Below are 13,026 nucleotides of genomic sequence, written 5' to 3'. Positions count from 1 at the left end.
CCAAAAAGGTATGTATACAGGGGAAAAAGGTATGTACAGGAGGAACTACCAAAATGACAGTTATGTGCTGGGGATCGTAGGTAGTTGTTATTTCCTTCTTTTTTTATTTTTCGGTATTTCCCCAAACTTCTACAAAGTATATCTATAACTTGAATAATCAGAAAAAAGTGTTCTTCAGAGCAAATACCTTTAAAAATAAATGGTAAACCTTCCTTGCTCTGAATCCAAAGGACTCAGCTATTAAGCTATTAAAATCTTTCTCCTCCAAAGAAGCAAACTGAGATAATTTCAAAGTTTACTCTGTATAAAGGTGAAAAAAATACCACAAGACAGATCAAAGGTGAACATAGAGATTGAAATTGAAGCAATAGATTGAAATTGGACTTTTGTAGTAAAAAAGTAATGGTCAAAGACACAATTGCCTTAGACCTAGAAGCACAGGTTTCTTTCCAGATACAGCCTCCACCGTTTGTCCTTCTGTGATTTTCCAGGGCTGGTGCAACAGAGATTGAGGCCACGTCAGCCTGGACAGCAAAGCTTTGGCTACAGGTCGTGCTGACAGCTGGCTGTGTGTGACTTTTGTGGAAAACAGGAAATTACAAAATGCCCTTGAGGGAAGCCTGTTGTAGGAACGAATGTGCCTCTCTAGGTCGAGAAGGAGAGAGAGCATTCGTGTTTCTGTCCAGACAGAAGGAGCTGTGGACCTGGAGGGGTCCACAGTTTAAATCAAGCAAGGGTGCAAACAGTGCTAATTTCCCCAAGCAGGGGGTGTGATTCTCAAACTTTAGGCTCCAAAGTTTAGCGTGCTAATCATCTCTCTCAGAGCTTGTTGAAATATGCATTGCCAGCTCTGTGCCGGAGAGTTCTGATTCAGGGGTTCAGAGTTGAGCCTCTGAATGTGAATCTTACAACGAGCCTCCCAGCTGATTCTTCGAGAATTTCTCTGTTTCATTCTTGCAACGTCAGGTGCAATCAGAGTCAGATTCCACACGCACTTCTGCAGGCCTGCTGCATGGTAAGCGTGGTGTTAATTGATTTCACATGTTCTCTTCTGTATGCTCCTCCTGGAACTTCGGAATTCAGCGTTCATATCTCCAGCGTATGTGTGAGAAAACTATGGCTCAGAGTGGTGGGGTGATTTGTCCGCGGTCACATAGCTGTGAGCCGTGGAGTTAAGATTTGGAGCCAGGTCCGGGGAACTTGGCAACCCAGAGTCCCTTGTGTCCCCCTGGGAGAATATCTCCAAGGTCTCATAATTTTTGAGTCTCACCAGCCAAGGAATTGATTACTGGATCTCTCTCTTCCCCATCCTCCATCATACTGACCACATTCCCATGTAGGAAGCCCTTTCCTTCAATTATCCCATAACCCCCACCACCTCTGCTTCTAAGATGCCTCTAAGATGGTAGCTTTTGTCTTGTGAGCAGTTGAAGGGTTCCTTCCTTGGAATCACAGGTGGGGAACCCCTCCTCTCAATGGGGGAGTGGAGGCACCGAGGGGACGGGGAGCGGAGTGTTAAGAGGGAAATCAATTCTTTTTTTTGGATATCCTTATTTTTATGCTTATGCTTATTTTTATTTATTATTTTTTTAAAATTTATTTTTTAGCCATGGCACGTGGCATGTGGGATCTTAGTTCCCCAACCAGGGATCGAACGGGAACCCTCTGTGTTGGAAACATGGACTCTTAACCACTGGACCACCAGGGAAGTCCCGGAAATCAATTCTTTTTTTTTTTTTTTTTCTGTACGCGGGCCTCTCACTGTTGTGGCCTCTCCCGTTGTGGAGCACAGGCTCCAGACGCGCAGGCTCAGCAGCCATGGCTCACGGGCCCAGCCGCTCCGTGGTATGTGGGATCTTCCCGGACCGGGGCACGAACCCGTGTCCCCTGCATCGGCAGGCGGACTCCCAACCATTGCGCCACCAGGGAAGCCCCCGGAAATCAATTCTTGATAGAAATACTGCACACCCAACCTCCCCACACTCACATAGATACTCATTATCTTTCTAAGGAGCATTCTCAGAAATCAGAGAAATTAATGAACAAGAAGATAGATTTTTAGGAGAGTTACAGTCCACTGGGCATGTATATTGATTAACAATATTGTCCTCGCTAGCATGGAGATGCGGCCAGTGGGGTGGCGCAGGAGTTTCAAAGCGTGGTTTCCTAATGGTAGCAATGTTTCTCCCTTTTTCTGGAGACACTGAGAATGACTATCTTAGTGTTTTGTGTTATTTTTGGTGGTACGCGGGCCTCTCACTGTTGTGGCCTGTCCCGTTGTGGAGCACAGGGTCCGGACGCGCAGACCCAGCGGCCATGGCTTACAGGCCCAGCCGCTCCGCGGCATGTGGGATCCTCCCGGACCGGGGCACGAACCCATGTCCCCTGCATCGGCAGGCGGACTCTCAACCACTGCGCCACCAGGGAAGCCCCTCTTCGTGTTTTAACTGGGGCACAGGGAAGGGAGACATATGCTCTGATCATACTGGACAATTCTGCCTGATGGTCGATACTGATGGAGCCCAGGTCACCTCCTGGGAGTCAAATCCTGAACGTCCACTTGTCCAGTTCGTTGACCCACTGGACAAGAGCACCCTTCCCAAACATCAGTTAATAAGAGAGGGGAGCAGACTATTTCCAAGAAGAGGGCCATCTTGGAAGCTGAACAACTGCCCTAATGATGGAGGTTTGGATGCAGGTCCATCCACGCCCTCCAGAGACCTGGTACTTGTGGCTGTTCCTCTGTATGGGGTCTCGTTACTGTGCCAGCCTGGACCGCGCCCTCTCAAACAGGCCAAGTTCAAGCATCATTCCCTCAGATGTTGTTATGGACTTAATTGTGTCCCCGGCTCCCCTCAAGTCATATTTTGAAGATCGAACTCCCAGGACCTCAGAATGTGACTGTATTTGGAGATGGGGGCCTTTAAAGAGGTAATGAAGGTAAAAGGAAGTCATATGGGTGAGTCCTAATTCAATACAAGTGGGGTCCTTATAAGAAGAGGAGATTAGGACACAGACACACAGAGGGAAGACGATGTGAAGACACAGGGAGAAGGCGGCTGTCTGCAAGCCAAGGAGAGAGGTCTCAGAAGAAACCCACCCTGCTGACACCTTGATCTCAGACTTCTTGCCTCTAGAATGGTGAGAAAGTACGTTCTTGTTCTTTAAGCCCACAGCCTGCGGTACTTTGTTACAGTACCCCAGGAAATTAACACAGATGTCCTGGTTGTACAAGTTACACCTGATTCAATGCAGGCAGCCCAAGGTGGGCACAGGTGAGCTCCCCGAGGCCCACTGGCAACACTGCATCAGGATAACCTAGAGGCCACCACCTAGAGCTGGCACTTCTCTCTTAGCAAGTTTGGGGACATGTTGAACCGCACAGGGGTAGATTTTGTCAATGTCCCTATGGCTTATAGAGGGCTTGGGGAAAGGTGAGGGGGCCGTCAGCTTAGTCCTATGTCTTAAAACTCCACAGTGTCCCTTAAAACTCCCCAGTATCTTCTTACTGTCTACAATGTCCAACGAAATACCATTTCATGGGCCAACCCCAGGCAGTTGTTGAGGATTCTGAGGCCTCATTCTGGCTGAGTGGGAAAGAACGTCATGAATGACTAGCAATGTCTGCTCTGGGTGAGTGAAGGAGGCATGACAGATGTGTCCAATCCATTTGCAGTCTTCTAGAACACAGGGAGCTCAATCTGAGCCAAGGAGAAGTCAGTGTCACTGGAGACAGTTGGATGTCATGATGAAGGCCATACACTTCCAGGACACTAGTTGGCTATTAATGCCAACCGCTGGGTGACAAATAGAATGTCACCTCTGGTCAACTTGTTATGGCTACCTGTGCATGAAAATTCATGTCCACGCTCATGTCCATGGAAACAACGTCATATTTCAACCCCAATGTCTGCCATGGGTGTGGGTTGCAGGAGTGGCTGCTTCTCTAACCCTGCTCAATCTGTAGGGGAAACTCAGGGTTCCTGCCTGTCACGCCACCCCAAGGGCAAGGATTAAATGCCATTCTGGAGTCTGTAGGGTTCTATGTGCCAAGGCATTGGGAATCAGATCATTTAGAGGAAGGGTCCAAACCCTTCTAGGGCCTGGCCTCCCTACCTGGGGTATGCATACCATGGAGGGTGCAGGAGTGTGGCCCAGGATAGAAGGGCACTTCTTCCCAGAGTGGTGTTGGTAGTGGACTGCCTTGCTTTATATTAACACAAAGTTGTATTATGGAGTAGAATAAAATACTTAAAAATAATGTAAACATTAAAAAATATCAAAAGAATTAAAATTTTTTTTTAATTCCCATAAGAACAGAGTGTAAACTATATACTGAACATGAAATGTGTGCCTTGAGGCCAGTCATTTACTGAGACCCAGGGGCACGTTCACTCTTTTGTCATTGGGCCAGCAAGAGGGCAGGACTGACTAAAGGGGACAGGCACGCTGAAGGATGCTTGTTCGTATGGACGCCCCTCTGTGCTACAGGGGTCTCTTACGAGATTCTGGCATGAGGGATTCCAACCTCACCTCTTCCCATCAAGGATATTGGCCTTCTATATTTCCCTTGAAGTAAGTTTTCCAAGGGGGCGCCATCTGAAGGGCTTGAAGTATCATTGTCCCTGGGGGGACCACCTTCAGGAATGGCCAGCATAGGGCCCTGTGTTCAAGAACACACAGAGGAAACTTACAGAGCACTGATGTCCATGGTAAAGACAGGGGCAGACTCCGGAAGGGGAGGTCCACGAGGACTTCGTTACTATGTGCTAGGCTCTTTCATATACATCACCAACTACGATTTCCACGACCACCCAGCAAAGAAGGCAATGGTTTCCTAAGTTTAAAACAGGGAAACCGAGGGAGTTAGGAGCTTCCATGTAATAACTGATTGTATAGAGACCAGTTACAGAGGGACGGCCCCCCAGTCTCAAACATGAATGACCTCGTTTAACTTCACCCTCACAAAGTGGAACTGGTCATCATAGTTAACGGCAGCTACCTTTTTTTTTTTTTTTTTGGAGTGCTTGAGTGCTGACTCTACATCAGGGATGTTTTCCTTTTAGCAACTTCATATGATAGGTCAGAAGAATATAGGTTTCAAAATCAGATGAGCCCAGTCTGGAAGAGCAGCTTTCCTACCCTGAATTAACCTTGGGTAATTCAAGTTGCTTCTCTGATCATGCGTTTCCTCATCAGGAAAATGGAAATGATAATTGTTTCTCTGGGAATTAAATGACCGCATGTATAAAATGTTTAGCATACAGTAAGTACTCAACAAATGGAACTGACTTTTAGGTATCCGTTCTCCTAGGGTTTACAAATGAGAGAACAGAAGCTCAGAAAGGCACCTCGATTAAGTCAAGGTCATCTGACTACAGGCAGAGCCAGGACTAAATGCTGATCTGTTGGATGCAAACGTCAGGGCTCCTTCTCCCCTCTGGACACGAGATAATTGATTTTCACAGGGCTGGTCCCCAGGCGTCAGGAAATGCACACATTCCCATTAGCCAGCTTTCTGACTGTAGGCAAGCACAGAATGCACTTGAGGAATATTTCCTTCCCAAACAAATCAAATATTTGAAAATGTTGCCACTTTTAATGTTTTAATGTGAACTTCAGTTATCTAAAAAATTCACTGACATGGACCAGTTCCAGAGCCTTCGATGCCAAAATTCAGAGCCATTATGGTCTTCCTACACGTCAGGACTTACTAGAGCATTAGCCTCAGAGTCTTGGAACTTTGTCAGTTTTAGAAACACTGTTCTTTCTATTGTGGCCGGACATGGTAATTTAAGGACATTTTCCTTGATACCATTTCATTTTCCATTTAAATCTTGGAAATGTTGTCGAATTTGAATGATACTACACACAAACCACCTTAGGACTGCAGATTTTGAGTCTGTGCTGTGATAGTGTGGCCAGCAGTGTAAATATTTGTTGGAGAAAAATTAACTAGCAGGGCAGTATATTCAGAGTGGCTACCTTTTTCATTAACCCTGTAAGTAAATAAACTGGAGAGATATGCAGTCCTCTGAATCATACCTTACAAGCAGTTAATAGAACTATTTCTTTTCAGGCTAATTCAGGTCCCTACTATTTTAAAAGCCCTTTCTTTTACCATAACCTTGTCTATTTTAAATTTACATCTTAACTATCTAATGGCTGGAAATTTGCTATAAATTTCCAAACATATTTGAGTTCAGAGACACATTATACTTTAGGCATTCATCACTTGAACGTTGTTCAGCAATATTAAATACAACTAAAAAAAAGTGACTGGGAAATTAATCATTTGGAATAAGACTATATTAAAGATCATACAGAATCAACTAACAGCTTACCCACAATATCTCTTTTGGATAAATGTGAAGTCATTGGTTCCAGAACAGTTTTCCAGGGTAAGTTTTTGCTTGACAATTTTCCTTCTCCTCAAAGCTGCTACATGTCTTAGGCTGAGCCGTCCCTGTAAATGTAGCCTTAATCCAAATCCAATTCGTAAATCACATCTAAGGCCTTGGATGTTTGGCTTTCTGATGTCCTAAACCCACTTTGCAGGTTTGCAAAGACCACAAATCAGGTTATTACAGTTCATCTCAAGTGGTGGCTTAAAGAGATGGAGGGAAAGTACAGGAGACCCAAGTTACCTGGCACCTAGGCATCAACCTCCTAATTTACTGGGCACATATTTTATGTAAAGGAGTAAGATTGCGTCATAGATACTCTGATTTTCTGGTTGGAATCCGGGGAGGTTCAGGTAAACCCACACAGTGATTAAGAAGATCCTTCAAGCTGATGCAGAAGTGGACTAGAATGGAATCTCTCCCAGGAAAGGCCCTGCCTGGGACTTTATTTCTGGGTCCAAAGCCACACTGTGACCTTACTGAGCATCTAGTGAGAAGGTGTGTCACCTTGGTCTTTCCTGACAGGTTTCCCTTCCAGAACTTTCCTTATGGGCAATGGAGACTATTATAAAATTCAGTTCCATAATACATTCCCCCCAAAATCACCCAGTCATTCTCCATTTCTACACTGACAAGGGAAAAAATATTTGAAAGGTTGTATGAGGCTTTTCGCTGCAGATTAGGACAAAATCCAACGGGGCCTGACATTTTAGAAAGGCTGCCACCAACAGAACTTTCCCCAGAAGTTACCTCAAATGTGACCTTCACAGCTACACTGAGAAAAATCTGTTCCAGGTATACTGTCAGCCACAAGAAGGGACTGAATTTTAGGCACTGAACTTAACGAGAAGAAATTTCTAACTTTGATTCAGTTTCAACTCAGACTCCTTAAACCCCCCAGTGGAGAGGGGCCGAGGACCCCCAAAGGGAGAGGGGACGGCCCAGGAGAGCGACTACGCCTTGAACACAGCACACCGCACTTCCCGGCTTTAGAGACCCGAGCCCCGAAGCAGAACTGGGGCTGCTGCAACGCGGAGCCCGGCGCGGCTCCCACCCGGGCGGCCCAAGGCTGCTGCCACTTGCCAGCCCTCCCGTGCCCACCGAGGCGCGCCCCGGGCGCCGTGCCACCAGGAGGGGCGTCCCGGTCCCGGCTGGCCAGGCGGGTCCCCTCGCGGAGGGGGCGGTGGGGCCCGGTGGGGCCCCAGCCAGCAGATCCTCCGCCTGTAGCCGGCGGGCTGGCTCCGCGGCCGGGGACCCACCCGCGGACGCCCCGGCGGCACCGCCGACCGCGCCGCGCCCCAGCCCCGCAGGCGCCGCGGCGGCGGGTCCCGGGATGCTCCTGCAATGCTTACCTGGCGAGGCCGGCCCGAGCGCTCGCTGCGGCGCGTGCCGGCCAGGGGCTCGGGGCGCGGAGGGAGCTGCCCAGGCCCGGCTCGGCGGGCAGCGGCCGGGCTGCGGCTGAGTCAGCGCCCCGGCGGCGCGGGCGAGCGCGGGCTAGCCGCCGAGAGGGGGGCTCTGAGCGGAGCCGCGGCCGCCCTGGCATTTTAAAGGCGAGGCAGCTGGATGCTGTTCAAGCGGAAACGCAGGGAAAAACTTCAGCCCCCAGACCAGAGCGTGGATAGCGCGGAGGGGACCCAAGAGCCCCCTGCAGGCGCACAGACCAGTCTGGGCTTCTGTGATATGCTGTTCACAAGCGTTCCCATCAGATATTTCCTTCATGGGAAAGCAGATACCTCTCTCAGAGGATCCGCCTGCATTATGCTTCATAGCGAGACAAACGTTTCCATCAAAGTTAGGAGCAAGACCAAGAGGCTGGTTTGGAAAGTCTGGTTAATGCAATTAGACAAGAAAAGGAAAAAGGTGTAAAAACACTGAAGTTGTGCCTTTGTAAAACAAACAATAAATGGGGGCGGCTTTTAAAAAATTGGGAAGTAGAAGAAAAACAATGGCTAGATGCAGCAGATATGCTTGTTTAGATGGAAAATCCAAACTGAAGATTGAGTGAAATTGTAGTCTTTTCCAAGGAACTGGCAGGTTACAAAATAAACATTCCAAATTAACAGCGTTCCTGTGCATTTACTGACCAGTTAGAAATGCCAGTGGAAAAAAATATCATTCTTACTACTAGCAAAACCATAAAAAGCTAGGAATATAAATTTACCAGGGAATATATTCTACTTTGTTAAAAACTTCTACTGTCTACTGAGGCACCAAAGAAGACTGGAATCTATTAAGACACAATCCTTATTCTGGGACAAAAATACGCCAACATTGTAACCTTGTGACATCCTCTTTACCTGTAAATTCAATAGAGTCTTCATCAAATTCCAGGTAGAATCTTTTTTCCACTTGACATAATGATTGTAGGTCTCATGTGGAAGCATAAAGAGAGAAGAGTCAACATAATGTTGATAAAGAAGAGAAACTAGGCCTGTTGGATATTAAAATGAAAGAATGCAAACATGCATGAAGGAATAATAAAATGCAACAGTGACCCAGCGCTTACTATTTAAGGAAGTGCTTTACATGTATTAATGCATTCTGATCCTCACAACAAACCTGTGATGCAGATACTAATATTTCTGTCACTTTCAGATAAGAAAATGCAGGCCCTGTAGGATAAATATCACACCCCAAATCACACAGCTAGGAGTGGGGGATTAGGGAGGTGATGCAGGCATTCTGCCTCCATAACCTCTGCACCTGTGCTTAAACCTCCCTCACACTACACCGTCTTTATCACAAAGCCACAGTAATTAAAACAGCATGTTACCGCCCCAGAGATGAGTGTTCAGTGGAGCAGGGCGAAGGACCCGAATTTAGAAGTATGTGAGAAATTGTGGTGTTAAAATGTGGCACTCCAAGTTGATTCAATAGAGGAATTTTTCAAAAAATGATACTGGACTAGTGGAAGCTGATTTTCTACATAGTTCCCTAGGCCAAAATAAATACCAAATCCATCCAATACTGAAGGTAAGAAAGTGAAGCCAAAAAATAATTAGATGAATATATAGGTGAATATTTGTTGTAAACCTGTGATTGTGAAATTCTAAGTATATCATGAAACTATGAAGGAAAAGACTGATAGGTATGATTTATTAAAAATCCAAATAAATGTCTTTGTTAAAAAAGACACCATAAGGGACTTCCCTGGTGGCTCAGTGGTTAAGAATCCACCTGCTAATGCAGGGGACACGGGTTCGAGCCCTGGTCCGAGAAGATCTCACATGCCGCTGAGCAACTAAGCCCGTGTGCCACAACTACTGAGCTTGTGCTCTAGAGCCCGCGAGCCACAACTACTGAGCCCGTGTGCCACACTTACTGAAGCCCATGCGCCTAGATCCCGTGCTCTGCAACAAGAAAAGCCACCGCTCGCTGCAACTAGAGAAAGCCTGCGTGCAGCAATGAAGACCCAATGCAGCCAAAAATAAATAAATAAATTTAGAATTAAGAAAGACACCATAAAATAAGTTAAAAAGTAAATGACAAAATGGAAAAGATACTTACTATATATATGTATATATATGATATGAGATTGCTACATTTGACTAATAGAAATACAAACACTCAGTTAAATTTGAATTTCAGGTAGACAACATAATGTTTTGTATGAGTATGTGCCATTATTTGTTTATCTGATAGTCAAACTGAACTGGATGTCCTGTCTTTTATCTGGTAGACCTAATACTACAGCAACATTTTATTTATTTATTTTTTTTATTTTTTATTTTTCGGTATGCGGGCCTCTCACTGTTGTGGCCTCTCCCGTTGCGGAGCACAGGCTCCGGACGCACAGGCTCAGCGGCCATGGCTCACGGGCTTAGTTGCTCCGCGGCATGTGGGATCTTCCCGGACCAGGGCACGAACCCGTGTCTCCTGCATTGGCAGGCGGACTCTCAACCACTGCGCCACCAGGGAAGCCCTACAGCAACATTTTAATGTACATAATTTACAAAGAACTTTTACAGTCATTACCAGAAAAGATGATCACCCTAATAGAACAGAGAATTAAAGAGACCAGCAGGCAATTCACAATATCCAGTAAATCGGACAAAACATCCGGTAAATAGGACAAAATAGCCATCCTCTCCTGCAATGAAATAAATACAACTAAGACGTTTGGAAGGTTGTGCTTTTTACTTTCTTGATTGGCAAATTTTAAAATATTGACAAAAGTCAACGTTGGCGTGGGGCTTGGGAAAACAGGCATTCTCTTCTCACTGTTGCTGAGAATGTAAATTAGTATTATTTCCAGAAAGCAGTGTAAGAACAAAATTGAATACTTTATGCGTAGAGCCATAAACCAAGCAAATCCATTTTCAAGAATTTATCTAATGAGATAATTTGACAAGTGAACCAAATGCATACAGTGGATGTTTACTGCTTTGCATAAAGGATTTATAACAGTGAAAAATTGGAAACAATCTAAATGTCTATAGCTAAGGGATGGGTTAATTAAGTAATAATGACATATACTGAGATGTTACTGTGATGCAGGCACTGTTCTAGGTGCTTCCTGTGTATTAACTTGCTTAATTCTCAAAAACAAAACAAATCTCTCCAAACCCCCCTACTAACTCCAGCTGAATAGAAAGATAGTGTTAGCATCTCCATTTTACAGAAGGGGAGACAGGACAGAGAAGTCAAGCAACTTCCCCAAGTTCCCAGAGCTGGAAAATGGGGGACTGGGATTTAAACTGAGGCAGTTTAACTCCGGACACCAGCTCTCAGCTCTTGTGCTATGTTATGTACTTAATGGAATCTCACAGAGGACATGCCAGGATGAGCTCCTCCATAGCGTGGAGAATTTTGTAGCCATTAATGATAACAATGTGACTCTGTACTTATAGGCAGAAAAAATGTTCACGACATAATGTTAAGTGTAAAAGGAAGTTTGCAAAACCACATTGCTATAGACTAAATATGTCCCTGAACGATTCATATTTTGAAACCTAATCCCTGTGAGGGTATAGGAAGTGGGGGCTTTGGGAGGTGACCAGGTCATAAGTGTGGAGCCCTCCTTAGTGGGATTATGCCCTTGTAACAGAGACCCCAGAGAGTTGCCTACTTGCGTCCACCATGAGAAGACACAGCAGGAAGGAAACATGTCTGTGAACCAGGAAGCTGGCTCTCACCAGACACTAAATCAGCTGGCGCCTTGATCTTGGACTTCCGGCCTCCAGAACTGTGAGAAATAGTTTCTGCTGCATGTAAGACACCCAGTGTATGGTATTCTGTTATATCAGCCTGAATGAACTAAGACACACATACATAATATAATCCCATTTATGTAAAATTGAATCTATTTATATATGGCTATATATATATTATATATATAGGCTTAGAGGAATATCGGATGAGTACTCAACTAAGAGTTCAACAGGCTTTCTCTCTGAATGATGGGATTTCAGACGATTTTTTTACTTTCTTTTTTATACTTTTCTAAATGACATAGGTTTTAAAAATTATGAACATATATTCTTGAAACATTCAGAGAAAAAATCTTGGGGGAAAGTTCCCACTTTTTTTTTTTTTTTTTTTTTTTTTTTTTTGCGGTACGCGGGCCTCTCACTGTTGTGGCCTCTCCCGTTGCGGGGCACAGGCTCCGGATGCGCAGGCCCAGCGGCCATGGCTCACGGGCCCAGCCGCTCCGCGGCATGTGGGATCTTCCCGGACCGGGGCACGAACCCGTATCCCCTGCATTGGCAGGCAGATTCTCAACCACTGCGCCACCAGGGAAGCCCGAAAGTTCCCACTTTATGTGTCAGTCCTTCAGCATCCTGATATTCTAGACTTTTCCCAATCTTGTCTCTCTCTTCAAATTCTGAGAACTCAGTTCCCTGGCTGAGAATTCTTAGCCCCAGATTAATCCCAAGTGTCCCCTGTGCACCTCTAGCTGAATGAGGACAGTGCACTGGACTAAATGGGGTGAAGTCTTGGTACTGCCACAGAGGACACTGAGAACTTGGGTAAGTCCTATCCATTTTCTTATCCTCAGGGTCTCATCTGTGAAATGAGATGGGTAAGGTAGGGTTCTGGTTGCAAGGGACAGAAGTCAACTTAAACTAGCTTAAAAATAAGGCATACTTCCTGGAAGGATTAGAGAATCCAAGGAGAGTAAGACAACCAAGGCAGAGTAAGGACCGAGATGCCAGTTAGCTTAAAGGGCTGCTGGAGAAGCACAGGTTTCAAGGCTTCTCTCTCTCCTCACCATGTCTGCTTCTTCTCTTTAATCTGACGCTTGGTTCCATTCCTCCTCAACCCATGAAAACACGGCAGTCTCCTGAGTTTTATGTAACAGCTTTAGTCACCCAAACTGATGAATTTTCTTGGTTCTTAGTTTTTAAATTTCCAAGTCATGGCTTCATTAACCCAGCTTGTGACAAATTCCCGCTAGCTGGGGCATCAGTTAAGATAGACGAGGTTATGCCATGGTCACAAACCAACCCTAAATCTCAGTGTCTCACTACAGTAGAGTTTACCCCTCACTCATGCTGCGTGTCCATTGTGGGTGGGCTGTGGCTTGGTACCGTGTTGGGAACCCCACTTGGGAACCCAGGCTGAAGAACAAGTTTCTATCTGGAATATTTTTGGCCTGATGGCAGAGGGAAAGAGTGGACAC

At 45.6% G+C, this 13,026-nt stretch overlaps 1 protein-coding gene and 1 long non-coding RNA gene across 2 annotated transcripts in view; both read right to left on the bottom strand.

The window, feature by feature from the left end:
* Positions 1-4,833, bottom strand: part of LOC136793853 (uncharacterized) — a 49,060-nt gene extending 44,227 nt beyond the window's left edge. The window contains exon 1 of the long non-coding RNA XR_010839857.1: positions 4,695-4,833. This is a non-coding gene — a long non-coding RNA (uncharacterized lncRNA). The remainder of the gene's footprint in view (positions 1-4,694) is intronic.
* CTXND1 (cortexin domain containing 1) overlaps positions 1-7,842 on the bottom strand; it is a 38,446-nt gene extending 30,604 nt beyond the window's left edge. Inside the window, exon 1 of the mRNA XM_067030074.1 lies at positions 7,757-7,842. The gene's annotated coding sequence lies outside the window, so the exon portion shown is untranslated. The remainder of the gene's footprint in view (positions 1-7,756) is intronic.
* Positions 7,843-13,026: the final 5,184 nt, after the last annotated feature.

The sequence above is a fragment of the Kogia breviceps genome, chromosome 3, assembly GCF_026419965.1.
Source record: "Kogia breviceps isolate mKogBre1 chromosome 3, mKogBre1 haplotype 1, whole genome shotgun sequence".
Classification (NCBI taxonomy): Eukaryota; Metazoa; Chordata; class Mammalia; order Artiodactyla; family Physeteridae; genus Kogia; species Kogia breviceps.
This window is presented reverse-complemented; position numbering and strand designations above follow the sequence as displayed.